General features: G+C 41.3%; 1 long non-coding RNA gene across 1 annotated transcript; it reads left to right on the forward strand.

Moving 5' to 3' along the window:
* Nucleotides 1-2,407: 2,407 nt before the first annotated feature.
* LOC118982386 (uncharacterized) lies at nt 2,408-10,720 on the forward strand. Its single transcript, XR_005065528.1, has 2 exons — nt 2,408-2,492; nt 10,566-10,720. It is a non-coding gene; the product is annotated as an uncharacterized LOC118982386 (long non-coding RNA).
* The last annotated feature ends 531 nt before the right edge of the window (nt 10,721-11,251 follow it).

An 11,251-nucleotide genomic window follows, 5' to 3' on the forward strand; every position in this document is an offset into this window, starting at 1 on the left:
TAAAGAGAAAGAAAAAGAAGGAAGGGAGGGGTGGAGGAAAAAAAGAAAGAGTATTCTAGAGAGTATACTTGGCATGTTAATGAAAAAGCAATATAACTAGGATAGGTACAGAAGAGTGACCATTAAGAAGAGGGTAGGAGGTGAGTCAGCAAAGTAGCTGGGAATGAAATCATATAGGGGCTTGGAGAGGAATTATTGCAAGAATAATCAAATATGAAGTTTCACTTCTCTCTGGTGGTACCATTATCAAGGAATGCCAATGAAGCTAATGTTAGCCATAAAGAACCTTAAAGGGCCTGGCTGGTGTGGCTCAGTGGATTGAGCTCTGCCCTGCAAACCAAAGGGTCACAGGTTCAACTCCCAGTCAGGGCACATGCCTGGGTTGCAGGCCAGGTCCCCAGTGAAGATGCCTAGTTGGGGGTGCCCAGTTGCAGGTACATGAGAGACAACCACACATTGACGATTTTCTTCCTCCCTTCCCCTCTGTCTATAAATCAATAAATGAAATTTTTTTAAAAAGAAGAACCTTAAAGGTAAATCTACTTACCATGGGTATTATAAAGCATTCTTAAACTAAGTATGGTTATTATTCATTGTTCAGAAATTCACACACACACATACATATTGCATTGACTCCAATAACATCATTTAGAATAGGTTGGGCAAAAAAAGTTTTCTCGATTAACAGTTCAAAAATATTTCCTGCTCTAGCTTAGTAAACCCACTAAGGCATATTTTTTGTTTGTTTCTTTTTTAATGCTAAGACATATCTTCCCCAGTTGTACAGGACTCTACTTCTCACCACATATTAAATGATCTTTCCTGCTTACTGTCTCCATGAGACTAACTTCTCAAAACTCAGATTTCTTACAGTACCAAATATGCAGAAGAATTAAGTCAATTTGGGTTACCTAATATTCATAATTCTGGAGCACTGAGAACAAAAGGTCTGCAAGTGATTCTAGAATAAGTAATGTGAAAAACTGCTGAGAGAATGCAGAGCCCTAATATGAGTTTAATAGACATTTCTCATATAAAGATGAAGGGAAGGCGTGGAAGATTCTCTGTTGCTTAATCCCCTATCAACATAGTTGTCAGAGTGACAAAACAGCAAAATACAAGAAGAACTAGCTTGGGTCAGGAGAAGGAAGGGAGCTTGAGAGTCAGAAGAAGAGCATGGAACACCCCTGGCCAGTTGTGGGTTTGATCTTTGGCCAGAGCACATACAAGAATCAACCAATGATTGCATAAATAAGTAGAACAACAAATCCATGTTTCTCTCTCTCCCTCTCTCTTAAAAAAAAAAAAAAAGCATGGAGCACAGAAAGGTGTAAAGAGGCAAAATACTTTGGAATGAGCTGAGAGAGGAATGGGAATAAGCAGAGAAACACAAGGGAAGTCCAAAGAAGTCCTGATGCCATCATGGACTGTTGTTTGCCTGTATGTCTGTCCTCACTGACTGGACCCCCAGATCTGTGCGATTTGGGGCTACTGTATCCCCAGCAAAGAGTTCACAGATCCCAGGTCACAGTCAGTACCAAATATCTTGTGAAGGTACAAAAAGAAGTTTTTCTCTCTCACGGTTCTCTCCCACTGACTTTTATGAAACCTAGTTTAGCGGTCTCCGCCCCCCGCACCCCCCCCCCCCCCGACTCGTTTCTTTCATTACTCCCTCTCTGTCCTATAAATCGGCCAGGTTTGGCCCCTCTGTAGTGTTACCAAACTATGGAGGCCAGACAAAGTAACAGGACCAAAGGTGAGCGTTTCTAACCAAGGGCTGTTCATCAAAGAGGCTACATCTACATCGATGTGGAACCAGAAAAGAGACAATGATGGCGGGGTTTTGCGGAGGGGTGGTGAAGAAGTGAGCTGCAAGGCTGCTGAAGTGGAAGACTGAGATCTGCTTTTGCCTGCAGACTTTTGCTGCGGGATCCTTTTCCTGGGACCCTTGGCATGATTCACGGACCGGGGCAAAATGCTAGGGGTTCTATCTAGAACAGCGCCAACGCCAAAAAAAAAGATACACCCGGCCAAGCGAAGAATGGAGGAGGATCCGGACGCTGGGTGTGAAGAATAAAGGAGTCTGTACACGACCAGGGATTTTATACCCGGGGAAGCCTACGGTATGGGACAAAACGAAGGTCCTTGAAAGCGAGACACAAAGAGCGAGGTTTCGCCGAAACAAATAGCAGGAAAAAAAGCCACACGCACGCGGCTGCCTCGCACCCGATTCTCATGTGCAGGCAACTTCTCTGCGACCTACTGGCCCTAAAACTTTTTCTTGAAAAAGTCTAGACTGCAACCTCCAAACCACAACACCCACAATACCCCACGCGCGGGCGGAGAAACCCAGCCTTTTCCAATCTCCACCAGCCAATGAGCTTCAATTTCCTCTGCTCCGGAAAGGCCACTGAAGCTGTGGGCGTTTCCGGCCCCTAACTTGTTCAGTTTGGTCCTGGGGACTCCAAAGATGTGGTGCTCACAGCTACACGGTAAGGCATCGGTCCTTGGCAGGGGCTCCACTAAGGAACGTGGATTGGTCAGTCGGATGTAGAACCAACCTGCTCTTATCCGGTCCTTCCCGTCGTTTTTCTAGGCTGGACCTGCGCATGCGTACTGCCTCTAGTATCCGGGTGGCCCTTCGACTTTCCCTATAAATTCACTACCCATCTATCGGGGCGCACTCCCCACCCTTGGCACACGAGCATCTTGCTACATTCTGTAAGTGAGCCTCTGCCGTGGATCACGTGCTCAACTTGAGAAAGGCCCCGAGGGCTGATCACCGAGCTCTGGTTGTTTACATTACTATGTTCGAGGCAATGTATTTTGGGTAATGTCCTTTGAACAAACCAGCTATGGGGGATTGGGAAAATCACTTAAACATGAGGACTTGGGATGGCACTTTGAAACTGGAATGACACTTGAGGTGCAGCCTGACTCCTCAAGCTGCTAGGAGAGTTAGGTATAACGGTACTGCTGCTACCCACAGCGGGCAGCAGCCACCCTAAGCACAAAGCCCCAGAGAAACAAATGGCTCACCTGGATATTGGTCCAGCAACTAGTGAACTGAGTGTTGGGAAATGGAAACAGGACAGCATTCTGGGGGCGGCTGAAAAGAGAAGCACTGTTGGCCTTTTCCTCTATCAGTAATTGCTGATCGTTCTTTTTCTAAATACTTTTCAATCTGACCACTTTTCTCCATCCCTACTGCCATTCACAAACCATCTCTTGCTTTAATGGTTTCCCTGTCTTCACCCCACCCCCCCACACTGTTAGTTTATTCTAAAATTCAAATTTGATTATTAAAACATACGGCTTTTCTTTGCTCCCAGAATAAAGTACACCTTAACAGGGCTTCCATTGCCTGGCCTCTTCCCACTCCTCCAACGTTCCCTCATTGTATTACAATCATCTTCAAATACTGTCTTTTCCTTTACCACACCAGGTTGCCTCTTACTTTAAGGGATTTTAACAAATAGAAACAACTTGATGAACATTTTGTACTCTTCTCAACAAAATTTTGACATGGTTTGAACCAGTATCTCCCACCATACCCTATCAGTGCTCCCTTTCCAAATGACACATTCTGTAGCTTTCTTCTCTTAGTAGCTAAAAGTCCAAACTAGTGTCAACTGAAGGTCATTTGAGTCAGTTCAGTACCAACAGGAATCCCCAATTTGGGGTGTGATTAAGAAGGAAACTATTCAGTGCAAACAGCTCAGCTGTGATACAGCATGGTTGTGAAAATAATAAGGCTGTGGAATAGCCCAGTTGTGATACAGGACAGCTGTGAAAATAGCACTGTTAGGAGGCCCTGGGGCTTGGCCACTTCTCTAACTGGATAGCTCTGCTCTGCTCCTCACTGGTCTGCTCTGCTCTTCTCTTCTTTGTGCCAGTCTAGCCTACTATGCCTTTTGTTTGCTCCATCTGCTCTAGCGAGATATCTTTGGTGTTTCAGTTCTAGTCAGGGACATGTAATCTGTCTGCAGTGGAAAGGGAAAGTGCATTTTCAGAGCCAGAACAGGGCTGACTTGTATAGACAGAGGTCCCTGACCAAATTGACCCCTGGTTGGTCCAATCTCATACAAGTAAGGACTCCAAATCCTTGCAGTTTGATTGGTCCAAAAGGCACTGTTTTAATTTGTCAAATTGATCTGCTCTGATTGGGCATCAAAGAAGGTGATGGGGATATAGCTGGCCAACTCCAACTGAATGGGGAAATCATCAGTCCTATTGGTTAAAATAGGATTTCAGCAACTCTAATAAGGGCTGGTTAAGATGACAGAAACATAGTATAGGCAGTTCTGTGCAGAGGCAGATAGTTTTGTGCAGGTTTTCCCCTAAAGTGCATTTTGCATGTGAGGAGGTCCCTGTGTAGGAATGGCTGCTAGAGTCTGTTTTGTTTGAGACCAGTTAAGCCACCAGGAGCGCATCTTGGTAACTGTCTTCTTTCTCCGGATCCACACTAGTATAGTCCACTTTAAATGTCAGTCTCACATCAAGTTTTAAAGTCTTCTCTTCCCCTCTGCACCAGCCAAGCTTCAGCAGCAGAAATTTGGGGAACTGGTACATTCTGTCTTTACATAGAAATAACACTCTCTTTCCCTTATTTAAAATGCTTCTTGTCTTGGGACCTAGAGGAACAGTTCGGGTGGGTGGGGAAAGATGAGCAAAAACTTTTACTAACTGGGCATGTCATTACAGTCACCTGTTTATTTTCTGCACCTTAGATTTAGACAAACTGATCATGGATAACTTTCAGCTGGAAGGTGCCCAAGTGTTAGTTCTTGTGGGCACATGGGTTAGTGTCCTTGGAGCTCTCCCCATTACACAGTTCTCTGATGGGAAATCTGCTCCAGCTTACTTGCTTCTTCAAGCCTTCCCGTCTTTTTCTTGACGGTTTAACTAGGCTTCCCTGACATCCACTTTGCTTGGGAGGAGAATTAGCAAAATGGCTGAAACACTGTTGATTTTCACAGTTTATTTGACTTACAGGAAGTTCACATATCCTTGCTAAATCAGGTTGTCAGAGTGACATCCTTTTCCTTGTCAGCCCTCTCTCCACATGCCAATGGTCAGATCACAGAGAGCAGATCGGTAAGCTTATCATCAGATACCCAAGCAAGAACTGAGATGTCAGTCTTTCCTTGCCAAATCACCAATTTTTATGAGTGATTCTCTTGGAGGCCCCTCACTTGGAGGTGAGGACAAAATGCACAGCACTTGATCCCTTGACTGGTGACAGACACATCAATCCCCTTTCTGTTTTTACCTCCATACTATCTTCTATTTTTCATGGAGGCTGAAAATGGGATATGGTTAGGGGTAGCAGAACTGACTTGCCACCTCTTGATGGTACCTCTTAGTTTGGTGTCCTAACTGACAATCCCAGGGTACCAAATGAGTTATACCTAACATCCTGAAAAACAAATGATGTCTTCTTTGCCCAGAACACTTTGTCACACACCTTGACACTTCTTTTTTCTCTTTTCTGTGTGTAGTTCTTTCTCATCTTTTTGGTATCAATGTAGATATCATGACTGCCAGGAAGAAATCCTAACCCTGCCAGGCCTAAGGCAGGAGACTGATCTATCACTTGTAAAGCTCTTGTTGCCTCCCTCATCATAGCACCTACCACATTGTGTTCTAAAGTAAGGGTCTCCAACCCTCAGGCCATAGACTGTACCTGTCTGTGGCCTGTTAAGAGCCAGGCCGCACAGCAGGAGATGAGGTTGAATATAATGCACTTGATTCATTCTGAAACCATCCCTCCCCCCAACCCCCAGCCCATGGAAAAATTGTCTTCCATGAAAATGGTCCCTGGTGCCAAAAAGGTTGGGAACTGCTGTTCTAAATGACCCTTGATAGAATGTCTTCCCCTATGAGATGAAGCCCCACAAAGACTGAAATAGTGTCAACTTTGCTCATCTCTGTACATGTAGTACCTCAAGCACAGAAAGCGCTTAGTATTTGTTGGCTAAACACATGAACAAATCATTCTATGACTTTGGGGAAAAGTCTGTGTGATTTGGAAAAGCCTAGGGTCTTGCTGAAATTGCCACTGTTGCTGGTTCCTCCAATACCCTGAAAACTATTGAGCTTTGCATATCAGATGATACCAGCAGAACACCTTTGAAATGTCTAAAGTGCTGTATTAGAATCTGTACTTTTATAAATTAGTTTTATTTGAACAACCTACCCTATAAGCATTTGCAGAATGTGCAAAAGAGGAAATTGTGAGATAATCAAAGATACGGTATTACCCTAAATCTTTTGCTCCAGTCTTCACAAGCCCAGATCCCTTTCCCTATTGATTAAAAGTTTGACTCTGTTCAGAAGGAACTCCCTTTCCACTATTTGACTGGAATTTAAAGGAAATCATGGCTTCCACTACTTCACAAGAACCTCTACATGTATTCAACACACTGCTATTAACAGACCTAGAAGGGCTTTGGGAGCTTTACTGTATGTCTGGCTACGACCCTTCAGGTTTGTGGAGACAGGATGGAAGATGAACAGCTTCCCCAAAGTAAGCATAGGTAAATTTCCTAGGAGCTAGAGCAATTCCTTCCTCCTTTTCCCTCCTGCTCCACACCCTGCTATGAAGCAGAAGGGAAGAGTTGTATCATAGGCTTTAGGAAAAATCTACCTTGGGCTTCAGAGTCCTGAGGTAAAACTAGATACTGTTTCCAGCAAGCAGTTCCAGAAAGAAGATTCTTCCATATCCCTTGCCCTAAATTGTCTTTTTTCTCCTTTAAAATAGAGTAGCATTTTTGTGTGAAGAACCATGTTCCTATATTAACTAAAACATGAATTTACCCAGAATATCGCATTTACCTGTTCATCCATCAAATACATATATTGGGCAATATTTATATGCAAGTTTCTATGCTAAAGACATAATTCCTTTTTTCAAGTTACAACCTAGAGAGGGGGAAGAAGCATTAAGTACTATGATTGAGTTATCTACTTACAGCCTGGAGATTGTGGAGGTCGGGGTCCTAAGGAAAATAAAATTGGTTTAAACTGAATGTAGAAGTTGACTGAGCAGAGAAAGGAGAGGGGAGAGATAAAGGATTGCAGGCAGAGGGAACACCAGGTACAGAGGCTAGGAGATAACAGAAGCAAACCCTTGCTGAGTAGTGAGTGTATGCTGGAAACCATTCTAAGAATTTGACAAATACTACCACATTTGCTTCTCACAACAACCCTTTGAAATATGTACTATGATAAACCCCATTTTATCTTTAGATGAAGACATGGTGAAGTTAAGTAAATATATTGAACAAAATCACAATTCACATACTAAATGATGAGGCCAAGACTCCAATTAGGAGGTTTGAGTCCAGAGCCTCTGCCCTACACCATTTTGCTACCAGTTACTTGGGGATAATGTAAGCTGTTTTTTATAAAGGAGTATAAAATGCATAAGAAGGCATCAAAGGAAAAGAGAATAGGCAGGTGGTTGTGGAAGGACAACATGAATGAAGAGTTTATACAGTATACCGTCTGGTGGCATTTGGACTTTATCTTATTTTAAGATAAAGGGACCAAAAATGATGGATTTTTTGAGTGAAGTCTGATTTATTTATATATATTACTTTGTTAATATTGAGTAGGATAAATTGTAAGGAAATAAACTACTAGAGTTAAGAAAACCAACTGATACTATTGCAGAGCCAGACAAGAACTATTAAGGACCAAGAAATTAAAGTTTGAAATAAGGTAGAAGCTATGGGGATAAGGAGGAGGAGATGGCTATGAGGGTTATTTCAGAAGTGGAATTAACAGTATATTGAAACTCCTTGCAATGTATTTTGCAGGGAGTCGAAAATCAAAGAGCAATCTAGCTTGACTCCCAGGTTTCTTATTTTGGAGATAGGAAATAGAAAAGAAGACAACTTGAATGGGAAGATGATTAGGATAAGTATGAATGTGAGGGAACATAAAGGAAACTGTTCTGTCCACAGCTCTACCACAGACTCTTCAGTACCCTAACATGAGTGAGGGGGAATCAATGAACCCCAGCCCCAAGAAAAGATCAGAATAGGGAATGAGAGAAGAGTACAAAACATAAGGGGTTGAGAAGTCCAGTCTGGGGAGATGAAATCAGTATGCCTGAAATAAAGAGTCATAAAACACACAGACAAGAGTGCTAATCGGTATGAAGTTTCTTTTGAGGGGAGATGAAAATATTCTCAAATTAGGTTGCGATGATTTGAACAACCTGTGAATATACAAAAAATATGAAACGAACTCTACATTTTATTTTTATTTTTTATATTTTATTTATTTATTTTTGGAGAGAGGGTAAGAGAAAGAAAAGGAGAGAAACATCAATGTGTGGTTGCCTCTCACAAGCCCCTCACTAAGGACCTGGCCTGCAACCCAGGCATGTGCCCTGATTGGGAATCAAACCAGTGACCCTTTGCTTCTCAATCTGGTACTCAATCCACTGAGCCACACCAGCCTGGGCTAGAACTGCACACTTTAAATGTGTGAATTATATGGTATGTAAATTATATCAATAGAAATATTTTTTAAAAATATATACCACTTGTTTTAGTGGAATAGGAGAGAAGAGACCAGAATTCTAGTCTTTTACTTCTCATGCCAGTCACTGTGACCTTGGTCATTTTCCTTTTTTATGCCTTAGTTTCCTCATCTGTTAGATAAAGGAGCTGGACTGGATGGTCTGTAAGGTCCCTGTATTAGTTTTCTGGGGCTGCTGTAATGAGTTATCACAAACTTGTAATTTTGAAACAGTAATTTTGAAACAGAAAAGAGTAAACTCTTTCACAGTTTTGGCGGCCAGAATCCAAAATCAGGCTGTTGTCAATCAATACCATGCTCCCTCCAGAGGCTCTAGGGGAGAATTCATTCCTTGTCTTTTCCAGCTTTTTGTGGCTATGTTTGTTACTTGGCTTGTGGCCACATCTTTTCCTGCTCTGTCTTCACAACTTTTTCCTGTCTGTGTGTCCCTCTTCCTCTCACTTATAAGGATACAAGTGATTATATTTAAAACCCACTCAAATAATCTAGGATAAGCTTCTCCTCTTCAGACCCTTAATTTAATTACATCTTTTGCTGTATAAGGCAACATTCCTATGGTACCTTGATCCAATATCTTGGGAAGGATGGGGGTGGGGTGGGGTAATTCATTTACAAATCTTTGCAAGTTTATAGGCAACTTGGAATTAAAAATGAACTGCTTTTTATTCTCCGGACACTCCTTAATTTTCCTTTTCTTTCATCCTAATTCTTATTCAAAGTAACAACATTTGTATGTTTGTCAGCTAAGTTTAGTCTCATAAAAGACTAAATTTGTTATTATTATTGTAATTCCAACTTTTGATGAGTCAATGGAAGCTCAGAGAGATTAACTGACCTAACCTATCATGAGTGCTGGAAAGTTTGAATGCTGTACTCCAGTCTAAGTCCTTGCACTCCAAATCTCATGGTTTCCATTCTGCCATCACCTGCATGAATCTTGGTATAGTGCATAGAAATTCCAGACAATGAACTAGACACACTTGGACTAAATTCAGTTCTCATTCTTCCTGCTGAGCACAAATAAAAATCTTGGTCATTTTGTATAAAACCAACATAAGAAGACTCTGGAAGGTGGGAAGAAGAAGACAAACTAGAGACCTTGAAACCCAAGGATTGACATGACAGTGAATTCCCTGGGTTTTCTTTTTGCCTCATATAACTATGACTGGGTGCTAGAGAAGCAATCTGGAAATGCTAATAGGCATAAACAAAATGAAGTCCCAAAAAAAGCCTGCTCACTTTATTCCAAAGTCAAAGAAAAAGTCAATTCAGCAAGACAGAAAAGTTTTGGATGACAACTGACCACAACTCTAGCCAAATACCATGGAAAAAATCATGCCCCCCCCCCCCCTATAAAGTAAAGATCAGTGGAGACCCTAGGCTTCCACCCTTGTCTAGCTGTACCAAGTTGCCTTTCACCCCTGTAGTATTAGAGGAGACAGAGGGAAATTAAGACTTCTGTCTCTGCCTAGAAGTATTGAGCTCCCCATCAAGAGGTAAAAAGGCGCCCCTCCTCTTCCCTGCCATAGTGTCAGAGGAGGCCACTTGGGGAGTCTGAAATCCTCATCGTGGGTTGACAAAGCAGGCTGAGTAGAGAACTTGGACCCTTACTTCTGCCTGGCATTTGTGAGATAACCCCCATCTGCTCCTCTGTGCCCCCCTCCTCTACTACAACTGGCATGATGTCAGAAGAATCCTGCTAAAACAGAAGATTTAAGTAAGATCTAGAGTCTCATAAAATCCAAATTGTTCAGCACTCAATCAAAATCACACATCATACCAAGAACCAGGAAAATCTCAAATAAAAAAAGAGTAGATACCAACACAAAGATGATGCAGGTGTTTGGATTATTTTACAATTATTTTAAAGAATCATTAAAACATTTCCAGTAGTAATTATGAACATACTTGAAACAAGTAAATAAGTAGAAAATATTAGTGAAGAAATTGAAGATATGAAGAACCAAATGGACATTTTAGAACTGAAAAATATAGTTGCCAACATTTTTTAGAAACTCAATAAATGGGCTCAACATCAGGATGGAAGTGACAAGAAAAATCAGTGAACTTGAAGACAGAACAATATAAATGACCCCAGCTGAACAACACTTGGGTAAATAAAATTGTCTTTCCTCTTCCTCTTGTGTTTTCTAAGTTGATAGTTGAACTTAGAAACTATCTAAGTTTCTAAGACTTAGATAGTCTTAGAAACTATCTAAGTTTCAATGTTGTTGAAACAACAACATTGTCTGAATGTAAATTTTAATGTATATAGAGGAAATATTTAATAAAATTATGTTATAAATGGAGGGTAGTGGGACTTCAAGGGAGATAAGTTTTTTACACTTGTCCCAACTGGTACAATGTGGACACCAGTAGATCGTGTTGATGGAATCATTGTCTATCTTGAATTCAGAGGTGGTTATAACAGCCTACATGTACAGTAAAATACCATAGAACTATATGCACACATATATTCCAGTGTTCGTCTACTGGGTGAAAGGTACATGGGACCTCTGTATTATCTTTGCAGCTTCCTGTATATCTAAAAGTATTTGAATTTAGAGTAATTCAGCAATGCTGAATTTCCTTGTGTACGTATAGCCTAGCATAGTGGAATCAGAAAAAATAAAAATAAAAAGTTAGCCCTGCCCAAATAAAAAAGATTAAAATTATTTCAAAATGAAAAGTAAAAAAC

The sequence above is a fragment of the Sturnira hondurensis genome, unplaced genomic scaffold (assembly GCF_014824575.4).
Source record: "Sturnira hondurensis isolate 20B ecotype Veracruz unplaced genomic scaffold, ASM1482457v3 Scaffold0025370, whole genome shotgun sequence".
NCBI classification, from domain to species: domain Eukaryota; kingdom Metazoa; phylum Chordata; class Mammalia; order Chiroptera; family Phyllostomidae; genus Sturnira; species Sturnira hondurensis.